Source organism: Lissotriton helveticus, chromosome 12, assembly GCF_964261635.1.
Source record: "Lissotriton helveticus chromosome 12, aLisHel1.1, whole genome shotgun sequence".
Lineage (NCBI taxonomy): Eukaryota > Metazoa > Chordata > Amphibia > Caudata > Salamandridae > Lissotriton > Lissotriton helveticus.
This window is the reverse complement of record NC_136073.1, coordinates 617076174-617092429: the sequence shown is the minus strand read 5'-3', so window position 1 is coordinate 617092429 and position 16256 is coordinate 617076174. Positions and strand designations below refer to the sequence as shown.

Genomic DNA, 16256 nt, shown 5'->3' with positions numbered 1-16256 from the left:
AAGCGGAGGTCTGGGGGGACGAGATTTGCGGTCCTAGCCCCCTCTTTCTGGAATTCCCTACCTTTTGCCCTCAGAGCTTCCACTTCCTACGTGGAATTCCGTAAACTCCTCAAAACTTTCCTGTTTCCCAGACCCCCAGCAGTCTAGCACCCGCATTCGTCCCCTCCAGCTTACCGCTACTTAGCGCCAGGAAACCGCCCCGGTAACAGAGCGCTTTAGAAAACCATTAAAATTCAAATTCAAATTCAAAAATTCAAAAATACAGTTTGCTCCGTGGCAGGCCCACGTGGTTATAGGCTCGTATTTGTATAATGAAATTTTCACAATAAAGGTTTTTAAAAGAAAACATGGTAGTAGTGTATACATTGGTAAAGTTTTTAATAATAGTCACTGTTTTAGAATCATTAAAAGGCAAGTGAAATAAAGCAGACCAATTACATGAAGGGTAAAAGGTATAATACGAAGGAACGCAGTAAAGATAAATGGTCAAGGGCTGTTGTGTTTTCTATTCCTGCAACATAAAGTGATCGATAAGAATCTCATATTCAGGCGTATCGGCGACTAAGACAGCAGGTCGACCCTCTTTTGCTCAACGGCTCCGTCATGGGACGAAGAAACGCTCTTTTTCTCGAAAAAAGAATATATTTTACTTGCAGGACAGTTGTAAAATTTCCGGGAAAGTACATTAGCCTGGAACATTATAACATATATTTAAGAGAAAATAATGTTCGGAAGTAATTAAAAGCGTAATTTTTAGGTGATATGACCAAGGCTTTCATCATTAGAATAAGAAAAGTAAAATGAACCAATGAAAAGTTTTATTAACAAGTCACATGACTTGTTATGCTTACGTTACGCGCTGCGCGCCCCGGATGACTTCCGGATGCGCTAACGCGGCGCGTCATATGACGCATTACGCGACAACGCAGGTCCAGAATATAGTCAAAATGTCGCCACCAACCAGCGGTCGAAACACAACCCCTTTCAGCAGGCTAAATAGTTCTGTTAAATGACAACAGAAAGGACAGGCAACAAGAACCATCAGTCAAAGAGGGGAGGGCTAGTTCTTCTCTACCGGGTTACATTGGGGCGCTACCGGAACTGATCGAATTGGTAGTCTACAGTGTTTCTGGATGTTTCAGACCGAAGCTGGGGTTAGCATGAGAGCAGCACCATTTCGTAGCTCCGTTGTGGCCATTCCGCAACCAATCATGGCAGCCGCTCTTTATCGTTATTTTGGGCGGGGTGGGTGGCGGAGCCGAGCTGTTTTGCAGCCATCATTGTGTGGAGTTCAGTTCATCTCACTAGTTTTGTATTTGTCATGAGGGGTTGTTCCTAATGTTTCTATTTTAGCGAGGTCAAAAAGAGATCCCATTAGTGGCCTACTGATTTTGCTCGATTCCTTTTCTTTTTTTTTACACGATTTTTCGTTATCTGCAAAGACTAAACAGAGTATTGCGACTCTGTGTTTGTTTGTAAATAGAGAATGAACCAAAGAGAACTAATTCTAAAACAGTAAATACTTGGATAACAATCAATCAAATGGAGAGAGAAGCAGGCACGACGGATTACAACGGGGGCAAAGGCCTGCGTTAACTACCTTTCACTATCTGCAAAGAGAGAGTACTCCTAATAGAAATGAGGGGGGGGGGGCACCATTCAAAGCAGATCAGTGTGCATAAACACGAAAATGTTTTCACTTACCACGTACTTGACATTCGACAGCTTATGATATTTGCTATTAAAAAACCATTGAAATTCACTGAAAAAACCATAGGTTATAGACCATATATAGTTAGGAATTAGCATTTACAAAACCTTGAAAATTCACTGAAAAAACCATAGGTTATAGACCATATATAGTTAGGAATTAGCATTTAAAAAACCTTATTTTACTCACACAAAACCATTGAAATTCCATATATAGTTAGTTGCACTAACTATATATCGCGCACCCGCAATCCACTGCTGATCATGTCACATATTACATCATTCATGACATGGTCAGTGACATCACTGATGACATCACTGATGACATCTCAAATGACATCACTGATGACATCACTGATGACATCTCAAATGACATCACTGATGACATCACTGATGACATCTCAAATGACATCACTGATGACATCACTGATGACATCATCCAGTGACTGTGTGTTTCTGTAAAGTTTAAATATGTTTGATATATTGAAGAATGAGTGGATGTATAAGTGTCTGGATGAAGGATTTAGTAGGTGCGTGACTGACTGTGAGTGAGTGAATAAATGTGTCGTACTAAATGCATGGGTTAGTGACTAAACAGTCTGAATGTGTGCATCAGTATGTCTGTTGTGATGTAAACTGCTGCATGTGTTGATCATTAGCTATACGAGAGGCTATATGTGTTATTGATTGGTTGCCCAAGTATTTGTATGGGAGATTGAGTTTGTGTGGGGGTGGCTGGGAGGTGTGTGACTCTGTGCATAGATGTGTCAGCAGTTGATTCACTAGGTGTATGACTTCAAGAGTGCATGTGGAAACAGCTACATGGGCAGTTGACTGTGTGCATGAGTGTATTGATGAGTGAATGGATATCTCAATGCTACATGTCATAGTAAGTACATATGTAAAACACAGTACATGTGAGAGTTGGCATATATAATTAACTGTGCATGAGAGCCACTGAATGTGTGAGTGGCTGTATGGATCATTGTGAACTTGTATCAGGGATTGTGTAAGAGAGTAAATATGTGTTAGTATATGCTTGAATAAGTAAGGTGTGTATAACTGTATAGTTAAGGAAATGGAGGTGAGATTGTTTCTTTGCATGACTGACTAGGTGTGTGAGTAACTCCATGGATGAGTGACAGTGTGTGAGTGTCTGTATACACTGAGTGTATCTAAGGTTATATTAGAGTCTGAAGAGGTTTATCGTATTAGCACAAGAATGATGTCAAATGAGATGTCATCAGTGATGTCATCAGTGATGTCATTTGAGATGTCATCAGTGATGTCATCAGTGATGTCACTGACCATGTCATGAATGATGTAATATGTGACATGATCAGCAGTGGATTGCGGGTGCGCGATATATAGTTAGTGCAACTAACTATATATGGAATTTCAATGGTTTTGTGTGAGTAAAATAAGGTTTTTTAAATGCTAATTCCTAACTATATATGGTCTATAACCTATGGTTTTTTCAGTGAATATATATATGATTCTATATATGATTCTTGTACATGACTTTCTTCACATTTTAAACAATAACAGTTACATGAGGTAAATATTTTAGAATACAGTCGGTATAGCAGCATTAATATATATATATATGACTCCTGAAACATGACTTTCTTAACAGGAAACATCCTAAACCACGAAGTAAGAACAACGACTCACTGGAACAACGAAGTGTAATCAACGAAGAGGGCTGAACAACGAAAGTCACATCCACGATTGACGGAACCACGACTTTTTTGAACACCAGAGTTGCACGTCACTTCCCTCCTCCGTCACTTCTCTCCGCCTACCTTCCCCTCATGTTCACATCGATTGGGCTTTGTTGGAGTGTTACGTCACTCATCTCCGCCCAATCACAATTCAGTCTTTGTCGCCCGCCATACATTTGGAAAGGAATTTCTGTAATCATGTTGACATTGGCATCGTGAAATGCAATTGTCAGCCTTTACATCTCGTCTGCACCCTGGCTGGCGGTCTCAAAAGAATTTCGGGAAGTAGTCTGGTTTTATACTGCTTGGTTGTACGACCTGGGAAAAGCGTCTTTAGGAATTCTAGAACGTTCTAAGGTAGGTCAATCAATTGAATGAATGTTTTATTTAATACGTAAAAAATACTTTTTGATGTATTTGTTTTTTTAATTGGAGGTTATTCATTTGTATTTAATTTGATTTAAATACTTTTACTTCTAGCCATAGAATGTAGGTATGTTATGGGTAATGGTTTGTAAAGTAATTTAATACCTAGATTTTCATTGTTTAGGAAGTCGTTATAAAATAAGTAGTGGTTAAGCATAGTTCGTTGTTTAACTTTCATGGTTTAGGAAGTCGTGGTTCAGGCAGTAGTTAGTCACACAATCTTTCTTAACATTTTAAACAATAACACGTTTAGGATTAGCTTAATTTACCAAAGGTGAACCAGTGGTTCCGATATGTCCTTTCGTATGTTTAACATTTTTACTACCACGAGCCATTGATTGTAGTATTGTACAGCCTAAGAAGACTTTGCATCTAACTGATGAACTCATCTTTACATTTGTCTTTGGTTAGTATTGATGTCCTTTGTGGTCTTTAAGTGCAGGTTGCATCCCTCTATGACAGGATTGTGATACGACTGTCTTTTTACCACGATGCAGGTGATGATCCGTCTTGTGTAGAGAAGGAACTTGATCATTAGGAAAAACTTTGTTTCCCTCTTGAACATTGCTGTATTCGAAATCTTTCCAATGTTTGGAGGCAGTAAATTCCAGATTCTGGAGGCCGCTCCAGAGAATGCTCTGTCATACGTTTTCTTCTTCTGAAAGATGGGTGGTTTCAGCATCAGGAACAGGGGTGGGAGCACACCGCTTCACTTCCCAGCAAGGTTTGCCACTGGCATTGTGGTAAATGAAGTTTCGGTTACTTGCTTGCTTCAAGAGTGTTCAAGTGTTTCGCCACAGTTGGCGCAGATAGTGCTGATCTCTAGACACGTGTTTCTGGTTCTTTAACCATCATCAGTAGAGATTACAGTCTTTCAAATGTGGGGTTTGCTGAGTAGGCTGCCAACATCTTTCTCAGGTCAGGTACCTCTCACAGGCATGCGGGGGCTTCATCCACGAGCTCGTCAGCTTAATGACTCACAGGAGTACTATTAAACAGGAACAGGGGTAGGATCACACATCTTCACCTCCCAGCAAGGTTCTCCCCTGGCATTGTGGTACATGCAGTTTTGGTTACTTGCTTGCTTCAAGAGTGTTCGAGGGTTTCGCCACAGTTGGCGCAGATAGTGCTGATCTCTAGACACGTGTTTCTGGTTCTTTAACTGTCACCAGTAAAGATTACAGTCTTTCAAATGTGGCGTTTGCTGAGTAGGCTGCTAACATCTTTCTCAGGTCAGGTACCTCTCACAGGCATGCGGGTGCTTCATCCACGAGCTCGTCAGCTCAATGACTCATTGGAGTACTATTAAACAGGAACAGGGGTAGGAGCACACAGCTTCACCTCCCAGCAAGGTTCGCCCCTGGCATTGTGGTAAATGCAGTTTCCGTTACTTCTTTGCTTCAAGAGTGTTTGAGTGTTTTGCCACAGTTGGCACAGATAGTGCTGATCTCTAGAAACGTGTTTCTGGATCTTTAATCGTCATCAGTAGAGATTACAGTCTTTCAAATGTGGGATTTGCTGAGTAGGCTGCCAACATCTTTCTCAGGTCAGGTACCTCTCACAGGCATGCGGGTGGTTCATCCACGAGCTCGTGGGCTAAATGACTGACGGGAGTACTATTAAACAGGAACACGGGTGGGAGCACACCGCTTCACCTCCCAGCAAGGTTCGCCACTGGCATTGTGGTAAATGCAGTTTCGGTTACATGCGTGCTTCAAGAGTTTTCAAGTGTTTCGCCACAGTTGGCGCAGATAGTGCTGATCTCTAGACACCTGTTTCTGGTTCTTTATCCGTCATCAGTAGAGATTACAGTCTTTCAAATGTGGGGTTTGCTGAGTAGGCTGCCAACATCTTTCTCAGGTCAGGTACCTCTCACAGGCATGCGGGTGCTTCATCCACAAACTCATCAGCTCAATGACTCACGGGAGTACTATTAAACAGGACAGGGGTGGGAGCACACCGCTTCACCTCCCAGCAAGGTTCGCCCCTGGCATTGTGGTAAATGCAGGTTACTTGCTTGCTTCAAGAGTGTTTGAGTGTTTCGCCACAGTTGGCGCAGATAGTGCTGATCTCTAGACACGTGTTTCTGGTTCTTTAACCATCATCAGTAGAGATTACAGTCTTTCAAATGTGGAACAGGTTCCTGGCACTCCTGGAAGATCTGCTTCCCCCTGACAGCTCAATTTTCTGGGCTAAGTACATTGGTGTTTTGTAGTGGAGCGCTTTGTGGATCATACATGCCAGTTTAAGTTGAATTCTAGCTTCATATGGTAGCCAGTTTAATGCTTTCAGGTGTAGGGAAATGTGGTCATATTTTCTGGAGCCTGAGTCTTGCGGCCGCATTGAGGCAGGCTTTTAGTGGTGCTGACGAGATTTTAGGTAGACCTGTTAGTGTTGTACATCCATATGCGATCCTTGATATGACTAAGGACTGAACTGCCAGTTTGAGGTCCGCCGTAATAATAAGTGGTTTCATTTTTCTTATATAGTTCAGGTGAAAACATGCACTTTTTGCCATTGCTTTGATGTGGGCTTTCATGTCTAGGTTCTAGTGATTTGGTCGAGTTAACTAGGGTAGGGGTGCATTGTTTATTCTACAGACTGTTCTGATCAGCTTTCATACTAAGTACTGTTATTAATTTTTTAGGTTACATCTGATTTCCCCTGCTCTCAGAATCTCTGGACGTTTACCTCCCTGTGCAGAATGGTTTTATGTATCACTTGGCCACCCTTCAGCAGCATCTATTGCAGAGATAATATCAGCCCATAAATGCACATATCCAACAACTGCCACAGAAAGTGCACACCATTGCTGCAGACTATGCCACCAATGCAAGAGATCAGGCATCACTAAGCAGATTATACCACTCATTACAGTAGAATCTCAGATCATTCACACTAAACATATGATTGTTGCCAATATCCAGATAATTGTCAATTCTTATACATTCAATTCCAGACAATATTCGACCATGAAAACTGAAACTGAACGTGACTGCCAAAAGGTATTACCCCCTTACCACTGAATATGCTCATATTTTGAAGATAATAAGATGATATGATCCTTCCAGCTAGCTACCACCAATATTGAAGCAAAATATATTCACCATTGAAACAGAACACAGTGCTATTGCCACAAAATATGACCATCATTGCCAAGGCATGACATATTTCTCACTAACTATACCCTCATTAGCAACTAATTTGCTTGTTACCGCCAAGCCTATCTCCATTTTTGGTAAATATTATGGCCACCATTGTCACAGAATTAAACAATGATTCATATAAATTGTGCCCCTAGTACAACAGACTCTGTCGCTGTTGCAGATAATGTCAACGCTTTCCATAGAAAAAAAGGGTCAGTTCTGCAAGATACATCTAATTTTACCACGCAATGGAAAATCATTGCCTTAAACTATACCCATTATTGCCAATAACAAGATCTTCTTTGCTACACAATATACCTTGACTGTTGCCCTCATTGTCTCAGATTAACCTTTACTCCAAATCCCATGACCAAATTGCCATCATCCCCATCTAGAAACCGTACTCCTCCCATCAAGTGTCTACAGTAGCCGTAACCAAGCTCAATCCACCTCTCTATCTTCTTCATATGCATCATATTCCTACAATATCCCAAACTTAGAATTTTCACCTTCTGCATCTATGATGCCAAAACAACCTGCAAAAGAACAGACCATTCCCGCGCACCTCACCCCCACCCTAACCTGCTTGACTTTTCTTCTTAACAGACACTGCCACACATACAATCAGTACTGCACATCTAGAACACTGCTCTTCAACTGAACTTTCTGCTCCTCCCTGTGTACTGATCATATCAGCCTCATTCTAATCATGATCCTCTTCACCTTCCAAACCCTCATCTATCCGTATACCACCCTCCACATTCACATATGTCATAATTGCCTCAAATGTCTGGTCATCCTTAATGTCTTTCTTCTCTACATACCCTCTGGTCTTACTGTAACCGTCTTTGTAAAAATACACAACTTCCTCCCAGGCTGTTCTGTAACTTTAAAACTGATGTTAAAAGTTATCTCCAATAACTCCGTTGCCTACGTACGACTCCTCCTTCGGTGAAAAATTATAGAGCCTTTTTCAGAGTTGGGTGGTAACAAAAAAAATTCTCTGGTTTGTGTAGCAAGTGGTTGACCCTTCGGTGCAAGGTTCATAGGTGAAGGTTCTGGATGCTAAATTGTCCTCACCATCAAGACAGCCTCTGGAAGATCATTGATCCAGTTCATTCTCCTGTGGTGGAGATACTTCCAACGAGCCTCACATAAATCAAATAACTGCCTAACTAACCCAGCCATGGGGCCGGGTGGGGGCGGATTTTGAGAGACGACCATAAGGAAAAATTAAATAATTAATTTTCCCTAATGGTCGTCTCTCGAAATCCCCCCCAGCTGGGCCCATCGCCCCCGCTCTTACCTGCAGCAGCAGCGGCTGCTCTAAACTAGTGCCATAGTTCAAATTGTTCAAATGAGGCACATAGTCAGTATGTTTATCTTTCTTCTTAAAGCAGAATCTTGGTATTACGTGTACTTTATAGAAAGCTGAAAATCAGTTTGTAAACTGTCTTGTTCATAGGAAAAAGGGCAGAAATGGTCCTCTTCCACATGTCTCACAATCAGAACAGTCTCAAGATAAACCTCTAAAAAATGTCTCTTTCTTACTGAAACATAATATTAAAACTGAAGAACAGGCCAAGTCCATGCATCTCTATATTTTTAATATTTACTGAAGATGAAAGTACAGCAACCCGTGGAATTCTTCTCCATGTTCAGTTTTAGGATGGCTATTCCACCCCATTATGATGTCTGAACTCTTTTCCATATATCACTTTTTCAATAATTATTTGCAAACAATGTAGGCAATGTTGCTTAGGCCATATTATTTATTGTATTCTTGATATTATGCCCCTGAGAATATACATATTTAGGGTTGGAAGTCCTTGGTGCAATTCATGTGGCATTGGGGTTCTAATGTTCCCGTTCTGATGGACCTGGTATTTTTATTGTTCTTGAGACGCGAATACTCTGACGGGGTGCTACTTGATTCGTTTGTTGCTCCCCAACAATATCTAGACTATTCTAGGTGAGAGACATGCCCTCCATGTGCTACTCTTTGTAAATAGATAACTAATGTCCCCAAGAAAGACCATGATGGGTCTAACAATTGGTAAGAGGTGATTAGTAGTCATGAGGTGTGGGCCTTTTTAGTTGTACTTCTTTAGAGAGATTGCCTGCTAGCTCTTCCTAGAAAAATCTGTGCAAAGTGTCAAGAATATAACACCACAACCAGCACCTCTCCTATGTGACTGAAAGGCCCACCACCTCTGCTGGCCTAATGCATGCAAACAACCTGGATACCATGAGACTGGAGATGAGGAAATGCAAAAGGTTAAAAAAAAAGTTTACACACCTTCTCCATCTATAAACCCTGAATCGAGAATGACATATCCATATCGATCAGAGATCACCAAAACTTTGCTCAAATTTAGTAAAGAGCTGAAGATACACCTTTTTTTAGATAACTACGACAAACCTCATTTACAGTGTGCTTCCACTCTCAATAACTATTTGCACTGTCAATAGCTAATCGACTATATTTACCCAGTATAGCACCCTGCTGCCTCTCAGCTAATATTTTATAAACCTAAGCACACGTAAGATTCAAATGGTGATTTCCAAAAATGGTAGTACATCAGACACAAGAAAATCATTCCATATGTTCTCCTCTTTTCTTTTTTTCTTTTTTAAAACGTCTTTGTGTTTTCAATAAGTGAACAGTTCCTAAGCCAACACGTGTTTCGTCGCCTCAGTATGCTTGTACATGCGACTTGTTCACGGCTAGGTAGAGAATAATACAACATTTCACAACACTTGAAATTTAGCAAAACATTTTTTTTTTTAATGTGCTCCAAGGGCTAGTCCACGTGTTGCGGTACTAAGTAAAACATTAGCACCTTGCATTATGGTGTTTGTTCATGCATATTGTGCACAAAAGTGGCTAGATAGTAACAAGTCCTCAACCATTGTGAAGACACAAGATTATATATACATCAATTGTTTTTAAAAGCATAGTGCACGTGCCGAGTATTAAATCTCTGGTGTGATTTTATATTTTAAATGAGTTATGACAATAGGATCATAGGGCAAAGCCAGAGTGTGTCACCCAGTGACCAGACTTCAAAACACCACCTTCATGTATGTGATTTGAGAAAACATAGTCTAAAATGTTTAGCAGGGTAACCGTAATGACACTAACCTGAACAAATTCACTTTGATATATCTTTGAAGAAACCAGCAATAAACAAAAAACACCACTATGAGAACTCCACTCAAAGGTAAAGTTTGTTAAATTCAAAGTTAAAGAGCAAGCCATTATATGCTCGCCAAAAGCCTTCTAGGTAGAACCAAAGGGGACCTACTTAAAGTGTGGCGATAATTCCAAGCCACACTACCCCTGTGGCGTGAGGGGTTGAATCTTGATAGGATTATTAAGCTGCTATCCGCATTAACTCCTCACATTTTCCAAATGATATGTATCGCCAAACTCTAGAAGGGAAATACAGAAAACAAGTGGGCCAAAAAGAGCTCCTGCGTGTGATCTAAATCTCCACAGAACTGGTCAAAATGCAAGATCACAAGACCGCGATATACCGCGAGGACAAATCAATCGTTGTCCTTACCTGAGACTTTCTTCCCAAAAAACGCTGATAAGCGACCTCCCCCGCCTCACGCCGGACTCCAAATGCAAGTGCCGACATGTTTGCCGCGCCTCGCTAACTTCTCTCTAGCTGGTCACTTGATCGGGTCCTGAGTCGTAAGCCCGTGGTAAGACTCAGAGGCGGCATCTATATTGGAATGTATCCGTCTCTATACAAAATGTGGGGTTACTTTGCCCAAACAAGAGCACAAAAGCTGGCTCTTTCACTCAGTACCAAATTTCCAATATAACAATAAGTACCAGATAAAATGACCGTTTTCTATAGAGAGCTTGTATTTAGGTGATAAATATGAAAATTGCTATTACGGCATAATACATATTTATATCCAACTTGTGACAACCAAAATAAGGTGTCCGCTTTCATAAAATATTTATATGCGTAAAAATATAAAACTATAAGGAAAATGTATCTGTCCTTGGTCTCGAAAGTCGGTATAATAAAATCGCGGCCATATTGGAACAACTAAGTGACATATTGTCATGAGAAAATAGTTGCAGAATGATGCCTGTACTCTATTTAAATTTATAGACTAGAGTCAGTGCTATAAATTAATTCCGTATACCCAGCCGGGCAACGGATGATATTTATTTTGTAATGGATGTAGTAATAAGAACCACAGTTGACATACAAACAAAAGATAGGACACAATCCTGTACCTATAAATTTATTGTATGATATTGTGCTCCCTTACTACTAGGACCTTTGTTCTTTATAGTACGTGATTACCCATGGTTCTAGTTTTACCCATTGGGTCCCCTTGTGTTTTGTAAAATGTACTCTATTTAAAGCCTGTATATGGGGATAAATTAAAAAAGGGACTACTGCGATATATGTTAGTATTTGATCCACCCTGTGACAACCAGATAAGGAGTCCACTTTGCTAAAACCCGTCCCTAACAGGGATATTGTATCTATCCTTTGTCTTAGGAAGCCGATTAAAAATAATTCTCCTCCATATTGTAACTTTTCATGTGCGTAATGCTATATATTCGAACCGGGGTGAGGGCTGTATCAGGTGAACTTGGGGTGTATCTCATTGACGCTCCCTTCTTGTTTGAATCTTTCATGGATCCATGAAACACTAAAATCATGTATAGTCAGGTGATCCCGTATTGATAGATCCATATCCCAAAGTGACTTTCTATTCCTTTGTATATAGGCGCAAATTTTCATCACATGGGTGTGTATTAACTGCATATCTACAAATGGCTATTACTATTCAGAGGGTGTTTTCGAAAGTAGTGGTGATGTGGCAAGCATTTCAGTGCATTCCAAGGTAGTGGTGATGTGGCAAGCATTTTGGTGTATGTAAACGTATGTAAGTGTGTATACTGTATTTCAAAGGGGTTGTCATTTGTGGCTAACACGTATCAGTGCAATGAGGGGTTGTGCAGGTGCACACCTAAGATGAGGCGTTTTTATTATGAATTTAAACAAACTGTTTGGGGTACTTTAAAAGATATGTGAAGGAGTTGCGTGCTATTCCCTATTTCTATGGAAAAGGACCCTGATTTCCCATATTTTTAAACAACAAAAATGGACTGTGTGTTCACCCACAGTTAAGGGAGTGCACAGCCAAAGGACTTAATGTCTCAAAACAAGCTTTTCATGTGAGGGCTCAAATAACGATGACAAATGCTCAAAGGCAACGAAATTCATATAGAATAATCAGTTTTAGTCAATATTTCAACAATAAGTCATATACAAATAATTGTAAGCATCATTTGCATACCATTTGTCATAGGTTTCAACAAAACGATCTGCTAATATATAATCATGCAGAAACATAATATTGTACATAAACATGTGGCTCCATGTTAATATTGTTCTTTTTCAAAAAATCCCAATGCATTTCGGGTTTACTAAAAAAAACCTTCGTCAGGGGAATCAATTCCATGAATATGATGATCTTCACAGGTAGAATGGCATCCACAGTAATCTAAAACGCAACAACATGCAGTAAATATACTGCTTTACATGTAGGATTTGCACCCTGATATGTGACTAAGGTGTGCTTGTTATTCAAAGAAACAGAAAAGGGAACGTGCTCAAGTGCGTGATAGCACCAAAACCCATAGTGTAAAGTTTAGTAAATTGCTGAGGAACACTTGTAAAATAATGTGTAGCGTAAAAAAGGTAGGTGACAAGAGTACCAAAGCCCAAAAGTAACGGGAGTGAAATAAATGAGAGAGGGCTTGCCTGGAGACTTATACGAGCTGCCGTGTGGAACAATCTTTAAATTACAGCGCAGTACTCGAGAAGTATGAATAATCTGCGGGAAATATCGTAACCAATGTTAAGTGGGAATTATAACAGCAATAAAGTTAAAAGTAAGCCGTTGAACGCAGAGGGCTTACCCGAAACCAGAGGGAGTTCTCGTCCGTCGGTACTCGGGACGAGAGCGTAGTGGCATCTATAAAAGAATCAATGACGCACCGTTAGTGAACTGGTGCTTGTGAAGTAAACCAAAACGGTAAAAACAAAATTAAGCGTATCTAAAATGTACCCGAAGTGTGGAGTGGTAAAGTTGCGATTCTCACCGGAGCTAGCAAACGCCGAAGACGCAAATGTTCAAAAAATCCCAGAATGCTGAGCGGTTTTAAAGGAGCAGTGGCAATATTATTAGTACCACGGAAGTTAATGTCAAACGATAAAAAAAGCCCGAGAATGACGTCATGTGTAACACGATGTGTGGAAAGTTTTGTATGTTGTGAAATATGCTAGACAGACGACGTGAAGCATGGATCAACAAATATGACTATTGAACCTCTAGAAAGCTGAGAAGTATCATGCGGGAATGTGAATTGGAAAAGACAACAAATCAATAAAACGAAGTGGAAGAGGCAGGGAGTGTCTATAAATAGTAAAAGATGAAAGCAACCAAGAAGTGGTGTAAAACCAAGAAGAGGGGGGGGGGGGTGAAACCAAAAAAGGGGAAACAAGTGCAAATCCTGTACAGTTGGAAGGATTAGCTGAATTTTACACATGTAATATTTTTACAAAAAACATAACATTTCATAATGATCGTTAAGCCCATTTGGGGCCAGCGTGCATAGTGTTTTTATCCAGTGAGTTTCTCTGCGAGCTAAAGCAGTGATAATGTCTATACCGGGATTGTTTTTGAGGCTTTCAAGAATTGTGTAGCGTAATTGAGGTATGGTATGCCCCGCCGTGTCCCAGTGTACTGCCAATGGAGAGGTGGTATTTTTGTTCCTAATTCGACTCTTGTGCTCTATGATGCGTGTCTTAATTTTCCTGCTGGTTCTGCCCACATATACAAGGCCACAAGGGCATTTAATCGCGTAGATTACTTGTTCAGTGATACAGTTAGATGTGTGTTTTAGTTTTAGCTTTTGACCCATTTGCGGGTGCATAAAGGTGTCGCCTTGAATCACATTACCGCATTGGCCGCAGTTGTAACACTTTGTCATTCCCTTGAATGCTCCCATGGATTTTTCTTCCTGAGGTTTTAACATTTCGCGTAAGTTTTTGGATCTTTGGTGAGCAAACAGTGGAGGTTCAGTAAAGATGTTTGTGAAATTAGGTTCATTCTCTATGATTTCCCACCGCTTTTTAATTATTGTATTGATGAGGGGTGCCTGAGTAGAGTTTTTCAGCACAAAAACTTCTTTTTGTGATGGTGTTCTAGTGGAGGCTTGCAATAAATCCTTCCTTGATTTTTTTGCTGTTTTCTCCTCTGCTTGGTTGAGTATCTTCAATGGATAACCTCTAGCTTGATATTTACATTTTTGAGCTTCGATGTTGTTTTTGCACGATTGTTCATCAGAAGTGATCCTTTTTATGCGCTTAAACTGGGAGATTGGTAAATGTTTTTTCAATGAGAATGGATGTGCACCTTTAAAATGAAGTGCGCTGTTTACATCTGTGGGTTTTGTGTACACTGTTGTACTTAGACCAGCCGCTGTCTTACGGATTTCTATATCCAAAAAGTGTATTTTTTCTTCCTTAATATTATATGTGAACTGTATCCTCGGGTTGTGTGAGTTCAACCGTTTGATCGAGTCTTCTAGTAAATGTCGTTGGCCTTTCCATATGACTAGGATGTCATCAATATATCGGAAAATTGACACTGCATTATTTTGCCATGTGGGATTGGTGAGCATGTACTGATGTTCAAAATAAGCCATGAAGGTGTTAGCATATGAGGGGGCTCCAGGAAAGCCCATGGATGTTCCCGTCTTCTGTAAATAAAATTTCTTCTGCCAAACAAAGTAACTGTGGTACAAAGAAAAATGTAATAATTCCAAGAGAAAAATCGCTAGTTCAGATGGTATGGTGGAGGCCAGCAATCTCCACTCCACTGCCTCTAAGCCTTCGTTATGTGCTATTGAGGTGTAAAGAGCCACGACATCTATTGTGCACAACAGAGTGTCATGGTTCACCAATTCACCGATTGCTTCCAATTTTAAGAGACAGTCTGTAGTGTCTCTTATATATGTTACCCAAGTTTGTACCAGTGGCTGAAGATGATGATCCACATAATATCCAATGGCTTCATGTATAGAGTTGCAACCGGCCACTATGGGCCTGAAGGGTTGTTTCAAACTGTATTTATGCATCTTAGGAAGCATGTAAATGTGTGGAGCTTTTGCCGTTTGGTTGACCAAGAATTTGCCAGTGTTGGTGTCTATAATGCCATCGTCAACTGCTTTTGTGACTATAGTTGTTAACAAGGTAATGAATTCCTCAGTAGGATCTGTGTCAAGTAACAAATAAGTGTCTGCATCGAATACATGTGTATCGACACTTGCATTGTAAAATGTTGTATCCAAGACCACTAGGGCGCCGCCCTTGTCAGCCGGTTGAAAAGTTATTGATGTGTCTTGAGCAATAGTTCCTTAGAATTTTCCGTTCTTTGTCAGTTAAATTCGAATTGGTTGGTTTGGTGTACTTGCTTGCTTCAAAGTCTTTCTTTACCAAAAGTTCAAATGTGTCGAGTGATTTATGAGTGATCGGAGACATGAACCTGCTTTTGGGACGAAATTTCCTGGTTTCATTGTTGAACTCTTCGGAGTTTGGTAGTGTAGAGAAAAACCACTTGAGACGTAGTTTTCGCATGAATATGAATAAAGATGTTTTTGTTTCTAATTCATTAGAAGAATACGTCGGAACGAAGGAAGTACCTTTATTTAACACTCTCAATTCTGCTTGATTGAGTGTCTTGTGTGATATATTCATCACTATTGATTCTGTTTTTTCAGGTTTCTCTGTGGTCTGCCGATCTCTGGAGCCTTTTTTGTTGTTTTTTTCCCCTTCGAGTGCGGGTTCTGATTGTGTTGATGCCTTGTCTGGAGGTACTTTGGTCAGCGAACCTACTGCTAAAAAAGGCGGTTGCTTACTTGATGTGGCTGTTTCCCCTTCAATTAGTGAAATTCCTTGTTCTGTTTCTAAGGTAGGTTTAGGACGCTGTGTTGTGAGATCTTGATCCGGTACCAGACTCTCTTCGGAGGAGTTAGTATTTGGTTTCTTAAAGAATCTTTTCTGTGCATAAGTTTCCGCCCAAGAGTAGACTTCATCTAATTTATAGTCGATAGTGTCCCTGCGGAACTTCCTGATCTTGCGTTCATGGACCTCTTTGGCATGTTTATCCAAATTGATGTTAATGTTCTCCAATACTTTAT

General features: G+C 40.3%; 1 protein-coding gene across 1 annotated transcript in view; it reads left to right on the top strand.

Annotated features, from left to right (window-relative positions):
* Window positions 1-3376: 3376 nt before the first annotated feature.
* Window positions 3377-16256, top strand: part of NTRK1 (neurotrophic receptor tyrosine kinase 1) — a 541605-nt gene continuing 528725 nt past the window's right edge. Inside the window, exon 1 of the mRNA XM_078669330.1 lies at window positions 3377-3791. The gene's annotated coding sequence lies outside the window, so the exon portion shown is untranslated. The remainder of the gene's footprint in view (window positions 3792-16256) is intronic.